The 15,847-nt window shown below is 33.5% G+C and overlaps 1 non-coding gene across 1 annotated transcript; it reads right to left on the bottom strand.

The window, feature by feature from the left end:
* Positions 1–7,820: 7,820 nt before the first annotated feature.
* On the bottom strand, positions 7,821–7,926 carry LOC128282722 (small nucleolar RNA R71). The gene has a single exon (XR_008273077.1). It is a non-coding gene; the product is annotated as a small nucleolar RNA R71 (small nucleolar RNA).
* Positions 7,927–15,847: the final 7,921 nt, after the last annotated feature.

The following is a 15,847-nucleotide window of genomic DNA, read 5'->3' as shown; positions in this document are numbered from 1 at the left end:
GAAACAAATGTGTATTTTCCCCAAACAAGGGCATAGTTGCGACCGTGAGCCCTCGACATCGCAACATGGTCCAATAGTGAGTGGCATTGTGACATCATCATGACATAAAGATGCTTGACTTCGCAACGTAACTCATTTATTTGATGATGTCACGACGTTGGTCCAAGATTTTTAAAACTTCACAATTTAGTCCTAATTTAAGCTTTGATTAACAAAAGAACTTTCATAAGCTCATGTGGGAAACAAAAATGATTATGTAACATATTATGTGTGTGAATGATTCTTATTTACATGTTTGAATGATCGAATGGTGTATTATTGTCTATGTTGTTCTGGTAGCGAATGTAACATTTGATAACCCAGACCTGGTGATTGGGTCGGGCAAAGAGTTTTACAATTACAAATATTTTTACATCTTTTAATAGTTATTTTAAAATTATATCATACTCATTATGCGAGAGAAAGAATAATTTTCTAAATAAACATATTTATAATTTTATCTTTAAAATTAAAATAATTACATTGTCCTAGACTTGGAGTAGTGATTCAATTTTTTACTTAAAGGTTTAAGGTTCAAATCTTAATAATATATTTTTAAAGGAAATTTTTGGTACATTACCAAAAATTTCACAAGTAGGATTAGATTGTCGACAAGTGTATATAGGGTATAGTAAATTTTTTTTAAAAAGGACAAGTGAAAAATTTACAATTTTGCTTGTGAAATTAAAAAATTGCAACTAGTGTATCAAATACTTAACCATTCTTAAATAGATTATATTTATATTCCTTCACATCTCATCACTAATATTTTGCTCCCTATACAATTTTATACTATACAAACTATAACATTCGCTCTCTATACTTTTTATTCATTTTATATGATTTTACATAAATCTAAATTTCTTTCCTTATTTGAGAATTCTCTCATTTACAATTTTCTCAACTTTGGATGATCAAAATATACTTTCAAGTCCTTTAGTTTCACTTCTGTCATCACCTATTTGTAACTAAATAAGTCATCATTTTTTTAAATATTTCTCTCTCTCTCTCTCTCTCTCTCTCTCTCTCTCTCATCTTCGTTAGATCTTCTTTAGAAGTAAACAATGATCATCCAAAGATATGGATTAGAAGATCCTTACAACTCCTAACTTTTAAATTTCATTACAGTTATTTTATCACATTCGGTTTTAATTAAAGTCACGAATCTAATGGAGAGTTGGGGGTTAATGGAATAATATAGTATGTTGGCAGGCTCTACGGGGAAATGTGGAAATTTTTTTGCTGATCGGTAATTAGTTGGGATCCAATTCTGGTTCGATTAATGTAACGCCCCGTACCCGTGTTCTACACCGAAACAGGGTACGAGACATTACCAGAACATAACACATGCAATCGTACGAAACCATGACATGGATTTTTTTTTTATATATCCAAGTTAAAACAATTAAATTTTCATATTTAATCATGCATCATCATACCTTATAGCTTGAACAATATTAATTAATATCAATGGTCATATATGGAGGCCAACATTTTAGGCCAAATTAATTATGACATAAAACAAAAAAACCAAGTCCTCTATACATGCCATAATCCAAAATATTGTTTTCAAAATACCAAAAAGTATTGATAGTGTGGATGGATCTCCGTTGATCTCTGAATCCCGGGCCGGCTTGGTGATACTATAAGACAAAGGAAAAAAAAGAGAGTAAGCATAAAGCTTAGTAAGTAAGTATGTAAATAATAAACAATTTATCAACATATTTCTCAGGATAAAACAATCATAATAGTATATATACACATATTCAGGGCAAGCTGTTTTCTTGAGTCACAGTCACTAAATTATTTATATTTGGAGCTACAAAACTCCAAATTAGGATCTGCTAATTTTCCCAAAAACTAGACTCACATATCTTCTTACCATAAAAATTTCAGAATTTTTGGTTTAGCCAGTAAGTACAGTTCATTCTTTAAAGTCACCCCTGTTTCACTGTCCAATAGTTCTGATCCCTCTGTACTAAAGATTTGGATAATGATTTCGTTTGTTTATTTCGAAAATATACTCATTAAGTATTTTAATCATATAAATTATAACTCATAATTATATTTGTACAATTTTTAATGATTTTTAAGTCAAAATAGGGGATTCCAAAATCATTCTGAACCTATCTCACTAAAATTCAAATATCTCATAATATGAAATTCTTTTGCTTACACTGTTTTCTTTATATGAAAATAGACTCAATAAGCTTTAATTTCATATCTCATTCAACCTCTAATTCAATTTACACAATATTTTATGATTTTTCAAAGTTACACAACTGCTGCTGTCCAAAACTATTTTATTACAAATTTCACTCTTACATAATTTCACCTACTCCATTCCATCTTACCAAAAGTTCGCTCAACTATCAAGAACATTGCTCATAAATTTCCACAAACATATACCTGCACTTATTCATCACATGGTCATGTTCACATGTATTTTCACTTAATTGATTTCCCGTTGAACTCATCGGAATAATAACAGATACACGGTTGCCTGCACATATTACCACCCTTGTAACCGAAGCTATTTGGTACACATATTAGCCTGCACTTAGTACTACACATGTGACCAACAATTTGGTACATGTAGTAGCCTGCACTTAGTACTACACACGTGACCTAACCATTTGATACACGTAGTAGCCTGCACTCAGTACTACACACGTGATTGAAGTTGTCTGGTACGCATAGTAGCCTGCACTCAATACTACACATGCGACCTAACTATCTAGTACACATAGTATCCTGCACTTTGTACTACACACGTGACCTAAAACCATTTTAAACACATAGTAGTCTGCACATAGTACAACACTTGTGTTCTTACAACAAATCATTCGTATCATTTCTATTCTGAAGGTTCAACCAGGAAATTCCTCACTTTTCAACATTTAACAAACTCATTCATGGTCTATTTCGATTCATAATTTACATCAAATGATCATTCTATAGGCAGCCACATCTCATATAATAACAAAATGTAATAACATAAAAAGAATCCATATATTATTTACATACAAACTTACCTCGGTGCAAAATATAGTAATTTTGCAATTTAGTCTGATATCTTTTCCTTTCCCCAATCAAGGTCGATTCCATGTCTTTCTTGAACTATAATCACACATTTGACTTATTAATGGCTCACATTATTCAAATTAGCCCAAAAACATTCTATGGAAAAATTTACGATTTTACCCCTAAAGTTTCACAAAATTATGATTTTCCCCCTAGGCTCGAAAAATAAATTTTCATTCAATTTCCTTGTATTTTAGGCCTAGCTGAACCATTTTCATAACATATGATAGTCTCCAATTTGCACTAAATTACACATTATACACATTTTACAACTTTTACTAACTAGTCCTTTTATGCAATTTCATCAAAAATCACTTAGTTAAAGTTGTTTATCACACTCCAAACATTCATATTCATCCATAAAACATCAAAATACATGCATGTCATCCATGGGTAAATTTTTAAATATAAACCCTAGCTCAAAATATTAGTAGAAATAGGTAAACCGAGCTACGAGGATCTTAAAAATGTAATGAACATTAAAAACGGGACTAGGATGCACTTACTATTGAGCTTGAGAGTTTGAAAAACCCTAGATATGGTGTTTATGAGAGTTTCGGCCAAGCTTGGTGAAGATGATACCAATTTTGGCTTTGTTTTCCCATTTTATTATTTTATTTACCAAATGACTAAATTGCCCTTTATTAAAAACTATGGTGTTTTATCTTCCTTTAGGTATTTTTGTCCAAACTAGTATAATGGTCTAATTACTATCCAAGGACCTTCACTTTAAAAACCCATTACTCACAAGTACTTAGTACCTTTGTGAATTAGAACACACATTTTACAACTTTTGCAATTTAGTAAATATCAAATTTAACCCTCTATCGATGAAACTTCTAAATGAAATTTTCACACAATCATGCAATCATGCCATAGACCTTAAAATGACAAAAAAAAAATTTCTACTTCGAATTTGTGGTGTCAAAACCACTATTCCATTTAGGCCCTAAATCAGGCTGTTACAATTAAGTTGCACCCGACTGGTTCTTTAGTGGGAGACAAAATGATTGGTGATGGATGGCTATTTTGGACTATGGAGACCATGCAAAATAAGGGTATATAAATGTGTGTGAGAAGGGATATTGCTGAAAGGAATTTTTCTCAAATCTGTTTATAATTGTTTTTCTCATCTGCATCATCTTCTTTGATTGCTCCAAAGAAGAGAAAGCTATTGAAAGCTCTACATGAGGCGGTGAATGTAAGACTCAGGAGTGAAAAGTAGAGAGTCCAATAAGTTGGTAACCTCTTAAGTCTTTCTGTACTCGTGAGTTAGAGGAAGAGAAAAGTAAAGACTCCTGAAAGTTTCTGTATAAAAATGGATTTTGGTTTTTTAATGTTTGAATACCTTTGTTTAATCAGTATATCTGGTTTTCATGGCTTAGTTTCTAGGAAAAAGGAGGCTATGGCATTTGGACAAGTTAAGATGATGAGGTCGAATGATTTAAGGTGAGTTTTTGTACTCTACCTTTGGATAATTGATGATGTTGTGTTTCTTGTGTGATATGCGTGTATGTGTACTCTAAGTTTGTTTGAATCCATGTTGTGTATGAATATGGTGAATGAGTATGTTGTATATGCATAACATTGTGTGAGTATGTGTACACTTTCTAGTATTGTTCATTGGATGTCAAATGGTTGTGAATTGACATATTAATCAATGGTGTACTATCTGCTATGATAATAAGTGCAATGACTTGTGTGAAATGCATATTTATTATATGCGGAGTATAGAGGGAGTTACTTTGACTGGGTAGATGAAGATTGGAAAAACTGGCATAGTGGAGGAATGAGAGGACTGCTATGGGATTCAAGAGAGTTTGGTGGTAACGTGTAAAAAATTATTGAATGGTCCTCGAGGTGACAATGATTATCAACTGATGCTTCGAGGCAACATCATGACAATGCTATATAGGTCATTTATAGTGACACCGTGTAAACAGTATACAGGTCCTTTGGGGTGATACCTCGAAAGGGGTTTACTAATTCTTCAAAATTAAAAGTTCATGGTTAGTCAGGGCATGATCCAGTGGCGAATAGGTACTAAATATGGCAAAAATAGAGTTCGTCAGGACGACGAACATGAAGCCTATCAAGGCATAAAAAGAGAGGTTATTCTGTGACTTGCGTGGGGAGTAGTTTGAGAAGATAATTATGGTACGTGCTAAATAGAGGGATCCGCCAAAATGTGAAGGTAAGAGAAATGGTAGAAGCGTCTTAAACCATTTGTGGAAGGAATAGGTATTTCCTTTGTGGTATTTGTAATTAAGATTTTGTTATAGTTAATGTAGAACCATAATTAGCTAAGATTTTATGGAATGGTTTATCAAATTTGAAATCTTAAGTGATAATTAATAATGTGGTAGCCAGAAAAGCGAGAAAGTCCACCAAGGGCTATTGTAAGAAACAAGTTTGCCAGGAAATAATGGAAGAAGCAGAAGTCAGTTAGGACTATATAGAACAGAGAAGTCCACTTGGTGATTATCAGTTGTGGAAGTCCTCCAAGGGAAATCTAAGAAAGAGATAGTCCATCGGGAACTATATGCTATTAGAAGTGTCTTAGTCAAATTTTCTAGAGTGGGAAAACCCTACGAGACTATCTTGTGAGTATAATTTTGCAAGGAATGGGTGTTTATGTATCTGCCAAATCTCTTATTCAAGTCAGCAAAGGAGAAAGGGAATGGGTCTACCTTAAAAGCAGGGTTTAAGCATAGGCTAAGTCATAAGAAGAAAATTTCCAAAGTAATACAATAAGTTTATATAGAGTTCAATCAGAATTTATAGTTGTGACACGACATCTACTAGTCCACCATTAGAAGCTACTAATCTGTATATTTGTGCATACAGTTGACATGATGGAAGTCGAAGATAATGCTAGATAGGGACAAGTCTTAAAAAATGTTATTTGGAAGAATAGACCTAAGAAATATAGGTATTTTGGTCTGCACAATCAAACTTAAAGCTCGAAAACATTAGCTAACCTAGGGTTGAGGACGATGGCAACTTGAACTCTATAAATAATCTTATTTGACACATGTTATGGACATCATTCACTTACCCTAGATTTTCTTTAGTAAATTTATTTTAATGTTTCTTTCGTTTTTAGGTTTTAGAATTTATTTTAGTTGTTCTTTGTTGTTCTCAAAAGATCTGAATTGTGGAATGCATTCAAACTTTTTGGATTCAAAATTAATCTCAATACAATCAAGCTCTTTCATGTACTCTATACTATGAATTTAATTAGCATGTTTTCTCTTTACATTAATTCTATATTGTCTATAAAAACCATGAGGAACTAATCCCTTTATGGGGGATTAATGAGTGAAGGTATGATCTATTGACTATTTTGTAGGGTTACTCAATAGTTCAGCTATTTGGGAAAGGAAGAACATGAAACAAACCCTAGGCTTGCCAACCCTGGAAATTCATCAAGGTGGGAATTAACCCAAAATTGGTATGGCCCATCCATGAACACCTTTACCCCAACCTTGTCTGGATTATGAGGTTGGAAGATAATAGTCCTTGTTGACTCGTTTTATTAGTGGAAGGTCAGAAGATCATGCTAGGATAGCAATTAGTTGATTGACGAGGAACCCGAAACGACAGTTGATGGGGATTAGCTAAGCGAGCTAGTCACCCATAATCAATATTTGATTCATTTTCCTTTTTTATATCATGAAGTTTATTTCTTTTATGATATTTTGTTTTATTATTATCAAAACCCTAAAAATTCCTTATTTTATGTTTTCATACTATAACTAATTTATGGTACTAATTAGATCTTTTAGTGTTTAGGTTAGAGTTGATCTAACACTTGCCTCCCTTGAGTACGATCCTTGGAGTAAATCCTATTTCATTGCAAAACTATATTACAACTCGACCCGTATACTTGCAGATACCACCTCATATTTCTATATTTTATTATAGTATTCACACTTTAGATGATAGTACGTCTGGAGGAGGTCAAGTTGTTGGTGCCATTGTCTGGGAGGCAACCACATTAGATCGATTCTAATTTTTGCATTTAAAAAAGAATAATTAGGAAATTTTTAGGTAATAGATACAATTTTATTTTATTTTAATTACAAATCCTCTCTTTCTTGGTTTAATGTATGACTCGTAGTACGAGCACACCTATTATAATAGCCACAGATCCAGAGAGAATAATCGAAAGAAACCGCAAATAGTAATAGCAGATTCAAGATCCACCACCACTTACTACAAGTAATGTACCATGTGAAAATCCATTATTTCTCAACATTGACGATAATGCCTTAGGAAACCCACTAGCACCATTGTTACCTGCAAACATACATATGGCTCGAAATGAGAGAACCCTAATGGATTATGCCTTACCAAGTTAAGACATGGTTTAGGAAAGTATAGCAAGGCCAAAAATTATGACTAATAACTTTGAGATAAAATCAGTGATGATCTAGATGATTCAGAATAATCTGTAGTTTAAGGGCACTATGATAAATGACCCTAACCAACATTTAAAATAGTTTTTCCAAATCGTGATACTTTTAAGTATAGCGGGATTATTGATGATACTATTTGTCTTCGGTTATTCCCCTTATCCTTGATTGATAATGTCTTTTCTTGGTTATACTCGCAGGCACTAGGATCTATCACGATATAGGATGAACTTGCTGGAAAGTTCTTACAGAAGTTCTTCCTGATTAGTAAAGTAGTTCAACTAAGAAAAGAGATTGTTTTCTTTAGACAGATGAAGGGTGAAAGTTTCTATGAGGCATTAGAACGTTTCAAAATGTTGATTCAAAAATGCCCGCACCATGAATTTCCTGAGTGGATTCGACTGTAGGTATTTTATAACGGGTTGGATGCAAATGTACGATCTGGATTAGACGGAGTAGCAGGAGGAGCCCTTATGAATAGACCGTACGAGGATGCATACGAAATCATTGAGAACATGACACTAAATTGCTGTCAGTGGCCAATTGAATGACTCCCATATGGCCAGAAACTGGCCATGGTAATAGCTATCCAAGAGGATTACAAGTATCAACAGTTAATGGATAGACTCAACTATATCAAATCTGCTTCTACACCGTCTATGCATGGGAGAGACAAACCGCTCTTCCACTATATCAAAAATCCTACAAGGATGTTAATTACATTAGGAATAGGGGTGGAAACCCTTATTCAAATACATATAATCCTGGCTGGAGCAGGTAATAATACAAATCAAGCTTAAAATAGTAATTACCAATCTCCTTATTTGCAAAAACCACAAGATAGGGCCAACCCAAATGACCATTCTGCATTTTGTCAATATTTGGATAGAATTGAGGGAGAGATGTAGTCAATGAGAATGGATGTCAAGTAGGTGCAGTCTGAGTGCAGCAATTCAATGAGAACATTGACTAAACTAGAGGATCAAATGAGCCAATTTATGAGTATGATGGGTGACATCAAAAGACAAATTGGCACAGGTTTTCCCAGTAATACGAAAGATAATCCATGGAGAGAAGGTAATGAGCACATGAAAGCGATTGTGGAAAATAATGATGATCCTTAAAAGGAATCGTTAGAGGCTAAAAATAAGCCAGAGCCAGAAAAGGTAACCACGCCAGTAGTAGAGACAGAGAAGGTAATAACTAAAGATTGTATCGATGCAAAAATCCCACTCCTGTCAAAACTAGAGGAAAAACAAAAGTGGGATCAGGAAGAATTCGTAAGTTTCTTGAACTTGTTCGAAACATTAAATGTTAACCTACCCTTAATTGAGTTAATAGAGAAAGTTCCTAAGTACACCAAGTTTTTAAAGGAAATTATGTCTAGGCGTAGGAAAATTAATGTAGGTGAAACAAGTTAGTATAAGTGCTTCCTATAACGCTATAATCTCAACATGGGTTCCCCAAAAATTAAAAAACCCTAAAAGTTTTACTATTCCCATAAAGATAGGGATCATTTATTTTAATAGAGCTCTATGTAATTTAGGAGTTAGTATTAATTTGATGCCTTTATCTATCTTTGAAAAGCTCAAGTTAGGAGATCTTAAAAATATGCATAAAACATTACAGTTGGTCGATAGATCTTTAGTTTATCCAAAAGGTGTATTAGAGGATGCGATAGTCAAAGTGCAGAGTTTCATTATTCCGACAGTTTTTGTGGTGCTTGATTTTGAGGAAGATTGTGAGATATCGATCTTATTAGGTAGACCTTTCCTAGCCTCTTTTAGATACACTATTAATTTTGAGAAAAATGAATTGACTATGAAATCAATGATAAGACTGAAATTTTTAAATATGGCCATCAACCTAGCAAGGAAAATAGGAAGAAGTTAGGAGAAAATTAGGGGACACACTTCTTTTTATGCATGCAGAAAGAAGAAACATGTTTAAGGAAAGGCACAAGCGAGCATGGGTGGAATGGCATGATGGACGATGGACTAATACAGACAGAATGGAAGAATCATCCATCGATGAACGGAAGAATTCATCCGGCAATAAAACTTAAAAAAAATATTTGAATTACCTTACTATTGTAAATTATTGTATATTTAACTAACTGTAGAGTTTAGATGTTAACTTTTATTTGATAGATGTACATTCAAAGTTCGAGACATCCTTCAAGATGGAAATTTGGGCTGACACAGAGTCAATGTTGTAACACGGCAACCCCATGTCACAACACTTTGTGTAGAATTAATGAACTGAAGAAACCAACTCGACGCTGCGACACCACACTCTTATATCGCCACATGGATGACAATCTCCCCTAATTTCCAAACTGAAAGATGTGTTATGACATGAAACCCCCATGTTGCAACAGTGGAAAGCTTTTAAGGATGTCGTGGCACAGAACCCCTTTGTCGTGACATCGCTGCAAATTTTTGCAGGGTTGACCTAACCCAACTACGCAACGCGATGGCTAAACATTTATTTTTACAGAATTTGTACCATTAAAAACACATCTTTTATAACCCTAATACACTTGATAAACATATTTAACACCCTTTTACTCCTTAATCTTTATCAATCTTTCAAAACCTTTTAAACCCGAAAATCCTAATTCTCACTCCTTTCTTGCAAAATCCCTTACCATTCAAAATCTTTCAGTGTGGAAAATAAGGGGAGCACTAAAAGAAATGATAAACCAATGCATGTGACAATACTTCAAAGATTTCTTTGAGGTTAAGGGCTCCTGACTCAAACTTGTTATTATTCTATTGAATATTACTTGATAAATTGATTTGGTTCTCAGTTTAATCATGCCTCCTAGAAATGTTAGAGGAACCAATGAACTCGAATCATTGACGGGGACAAACCCCTCTAATTTTGCAAACCCAGATATTGCAAGGAAAATCCTTTATCCAAGAAAGGGGATTTGATCCGTTAATGATTTTGTGTAAGGAAATATGGCCTTTAGTAAGTTATCATAGGTGGGAAAATTTTTGGATGATCCTGAAAGATAATGTTGTGGTCTTCGTTGTTCAAAACTTTTATGCATCCTTACGGGAGTAGAAGTCTAGAAATACTAAATGTCATAGTACTTGTGCAAGGGAAAGAAAAGTGAGTAACCCCTTGAATTATTTGTGACTTTTATAATGCTCCATACTATGAAAAAGATTTTCTTGATGAAATTGATTTGGAATATTTTCGAGACATAGATATGGATAACATTATAAAGTTTTTGACTGAAGATGTTACACCCCTAACCCGTGTACGTCGCCAGAACAGGGTTACGGAACATTACCGAAACTTTTGAAACATTTTCAGATAATTTACAAAAATAACTATTCACTTTCCAGAATTATTCATAATGTCCCTTAAATTGACCTTCGAGGCCCAATATGAGCTTTAGAATCGAATCGAGACTTAATCGGGAACTCTAAAAATTTTTCATGAAATTTCAAAAATTTTCCAAGGTGCATGACTCAGACGCCCGTGTGGTCCAAGGGACATGCCCATGCTACAGGCCGTGTTCAGCCACGTGTAACTCTTTGACTTGTGCACACGATCATGCCACACGCTCATGTGCTAGGCCGTGTGGTTAATTCTATTTTTTGAATTTAAGTGCAGGCTTCACACAGCCAAAACACATGTCCGTGTTCCAGGCCGTGTAGCACATAGCGCTAAGACACACGTCCATGTCTCTGCCCGTGTGCTTTTTTCTGAGCATTCTATTTTCTCGAATTTAAGGTGCAAGGGACACACGACTTAACCACACGCCCATGTATCAGGCTGTGTGTCACACAAGGTCTAGACACACGTGTCTGCCTGTGTGGACAAAATAAAGCCACTCTTACCTTTATTTCTCACCCAAAATCACACCAAATTCCTGCACCAAATTTATATCCAAATACTAACCAGCCCAAGCATTGAATTCAAGCAATTTATAACATCTAACATGATATATTGTTAGATGCATTCATGCTTGAATCTTATATTTCTCAATCAATCAATAAGAAACACTTATGTTATCTCCATAAAGTAAACTTAAATACATATATATACTTGTACCAAAACATAATCATCACTAGCCATTCCAATGGCTAGATTACAACAATCATTTACATTTACATGCCAATATGACCAATACAACCTATACATGCCATTGTAACTACAATTGCTTTACCATATTGTATCGACATGGGCCAATGGATAGTGTGAGTGATCTCCGCCAAGCTTCCAATCCAACGAACTTTTGATTTACTCTAAAATAGGGAAATAAAACTAAGTAAGCATAAAATGCTTAGTAAGTTCATATAACATGGTACTTAACTTACCGTTCATTTTATTTTGAGGTAACTATGTAAGGCATATTCAATCAATTTGACCTCAAGCCCTACACACATCATCATTGCTCTTGTTAGTCATATATTCCATAATAACATCAAAACATATATGGGCTCAACAACAATCAAGTTTCCATGCACATATGCTTTCAAAAACATGTATTCATTTAACATGTATAAATCATCTCTTTATATTACAAGTATAATTTCATATAATTCATCTCGAGTTTAGATTATTTCATATTAGAACTTTACTCATATTACTCGAAATATCAATGTCACACGAGTAATAGTAAACTCAAACTGTACAAATCTATAATCAAGGATGAACATATTCATCAAATGAATTGCATGAACAAATATCATCATCTCATGTTTTCATATATCAATTGTCACGTATCCACATTTTCATGTATTTCAGACAAATACAAGTAATAACTCATTTCTTATTCATATCTTCTCATGTCAAGATTTTTACCAGTTGAATTTTAATTGGAATATCGATGGATACACAGGTAGTATACTCGAGGTGTACAAATCAATATCTATCAATTCATGTCTAATGGTACCCATAAGGTACTATCTCAGAGAGTACACTCTCGAGCCACACATGTATACAACAGGATTACCAGTCCAGGCTAAATCCTGTCTCCAATATATATTTACTCAATAGAGCTTAGTTAGGATTACCAGTCTAGACTAAATTCTTTATGTAACGTATGCTCAGAAGAGCTTAATTAGGATTACCAGTCTAGGCTAAATCCTAATTGTATCATATGCTCGAGAGGAATTATATCAGAATTACCCATCAGGGCTAAATCCTTTCTGTAATGAGGTTAATAAGATTATTCGTCCGAGCTAAATCCTGTCAGCAACAAATACATGACCTCATTCATTTCAGGAAATCACATATCCATCGATTTTCCATTTAATCAACTGGGATTTAAACATATTTCAAGCATATAAGTAACATTTTTTATCATTTATCATTTATCGACATTATTATTGATCGGGTTTTGTCTGATATATTTTCAATGTCATATATATATGATATTTATACAATTCACAAACACAACATTTAATTCAAGCATATAGATATACACAATATAGTTACATGAACTTACCTCGACAATGTTCGTGTACGTAAAATCTACTAATATGACATTTTCCTCTTTCCCCGTTCTATCCTCTAATTTGGTCTATCCAGATCCAATTTGGTCGATTCGAATCCAATTTGGCCAAGAAAGTTTCTTCTCTCTCTCTGAAGGTTTACATGGAATTTTTTTGGGAAGAAGATGAAATAAATGATTTTTATTTCTATTTAATAATTTATCATCTTTTAATGATTTTGATTTCCAATTTAGTCCTTAGACTTTTTCTAATTTTCCATGGATGAATCATCCAAAAATATCTATTAACTTTTTATTAATAGTCTAATTAACATATAAGGACCTCAAGTTTTGAATTTCATAGCTATTTAATCCTTCTAGCTACTAGAATTTAACTTTTGCATTTTATGCGATTTGGTCCTTTCCGTAATTAAACACATAATTGGTAAAATTTTCTTATCAAAATTTTCACATGACATTTATAACATATTACGGACCATTTAATAAAATAAAATTAAAATTTATTTTCGGATCGAATTTGTGGTCCTGAAACCTCTGTTCTGATTTCACTGAAAAATGGGATGTTACAGAAGGTAGGTGATAACTCTTGAAAAAAGTTATATTTTGAACTTTTAAGCTTGATTAAATGCCTGAACTTAAGCAGATATATTTTCATTTTTAGGTTATATTTAAAACATTGCATAATAGCGCTTGGTTTGTGCCTTAAATGTTATTGCATGTTACTTTTATTGTTGGGAATAAGGGAATTGGTTGTTGTATGCTGCAGGTGCATGAAGGATGAAGAAAAGGAGAAAAAAGGAGGAAGTGAATGAATAAAGTGAAATATTGCCATGGAAAAAGGTTGGATGGATTGCCAACATAAATGCCATGGCAATTCCAGGAAAATGCTGATGCAGCACTCAGTCCTCATCACTCTTAGCCAGCTGGATGTGTACTAGATAAATCCACCTGAAAAAGAGGGAGAAAAGTGTGTGCTGGGAGAGAGAGAGACCTACCTTAGAGAAGAGGAAAGAGAAAAGGAGGATTTTGGAGAGCAATTTTCTTTACAGAAAAACTCATGAAAAATTCTAGAGAAAAGGGAGAGGGTAGCAGCTTAAGAAGAGAGTAGAGATGCAAGGAAAGGGATGAGCAATCAGCCTTGCGTCATGCACTGTTTAGCAGCGTCGAAATGAAAGCTGGAGTGGCAAAAGCTTCCAGCAGTTCTACCTTCATTATGTTATTTAATTTCTGTGATTTCTAAATTGTTAATGTTGATGTTGAATGTTATTCTAATTTTAGATTTTAATTCCCAACCTATGAGCTAATTTCATTTGGGTTGGAATTATTGGATCTACCTTGGTACATTTAATGATCATGGTGATATTTTGAGTAGATATACTATTTTATTCGGTTTGGGTTATTTTGAATATATGCATGCAAGCTCTAGACATAGATAAAGGTATGGTATATCCTTAGACTATATTTAATTCTGAAAATGTTAAATAAGTTAGATCATAATAGAATGATACGAGCGAGTACTCAAACGAATACTCGTAGCACTCTAGACATAGAGTTGTGATCTGGACAGAGTAAGGAAGAATGTTGTTAGGTATTGTTATTGAGACTTGAAAATATACAAAGACTTAGAATGATAACTTTAATTTTATATCTCAAACGAAGCAGAATACAGTAGTTATACTTTGAACAGTAATTTGGTCAAGGTATTGCCATGACATTATTATGTTATTAAGATATAATCCAAGTAAATCCAACCTTCCCATTCAACAGCATTAACCCTCTCAGCTTTGTCTAATAGAATTGATACAACATTTTATTCATTATTTGATTTTTATATTTCATACATTAATACTTCACTTCAATCATTATTCTGTTTACTTTGCCATATTAGTATAGTTTATAGTAACAACTTAACCATATTTTTACCTATTTTGATAATATTTTTACCTATTTTGATCCCTATAGAGATGATCTCACTTATTAATTTATTACTTGATTTGACGTGTATACTTCCACATTCGAATTACATTCGAATTCTAGTTTGTTATTATCGATTTAATTTTGCTAGTTTTAGATTACTTAGTTGCTTTTGATTCCTTTTCAGGTTTGTCGTTAGTTTAGAGTAGAGGTATTCCTTACAACGAAGGATATTATTTTGATCTTGAAATTGAGAGAACCTTGAGAAGAAGGATAAAATAATAGCGAGAAATGACAAGGATTGAAAATGATCCATGTAACACCCCGAACCCGAGACCGTCGCCGGAGTCGAACACGAGGTGTTAACAGACTTCAACCCACTTATTGAGAGTTTCCGGACAAGCTGCCAATCTGTGTACTAGTCGCTCCAAAATTCATAACTTGAGTTTTACAACTTGAAAATCAGTTTTGCAAATTTTCCATGAAACTAGACTCATATTTCCATCTACATATTTTTTTCTAGAATTTTTGGTCGAGCAAATTGGTACAGTTTATTAGTTAAAGTCTCCCTTGTTGCAGGGATCGACTACACTGACCTTTGAGCATTACGAATTGGATATCTCCCTGTACAGGGCTTCAATACTGATGCCGTTTGTTTCTATAGAAACTAGACTCAGAGAGGAATCTACAAATATATGGCATGACTCCTAATTATCTCTGGTTAATTTAAAATGATTTTCCAAAGTCGGGACAGGGGATCCAGAAACCGTTCTGGCCCTGTTTCACAAGAACTTTAATATCTGTTAACTTATAACTCATATGACCATTTCGTTTCTTCTATATAAAAGTAGATTCATCAAGGTACATTTACATAATTTATTTACTATTTAATACCATTCCTACTATTTTTAGTGAT

The sequence above is a fragment of the Gossypium arboreum genome, chromosome 10 (genome assembly GCF_025698485.1).
Source record: "Gossypium arboreum isolate Shixiya-1 chromosome 10, ASM2569848v2, whole genome shotgun sequence".
In the NCBI taxonomy this organism is placed as follows: Eukaryota; Viridiplantae; Streptophyta; class Magnoliopsida; order Malvales; family Malvaceae; genus Gossypium; species Gossypium arboreum.
The sequence above is the reverse complement of the archived record's forward strand: the minus strand, read 5'-3'. Positions and strand labels throughout refer to the sequence as shown.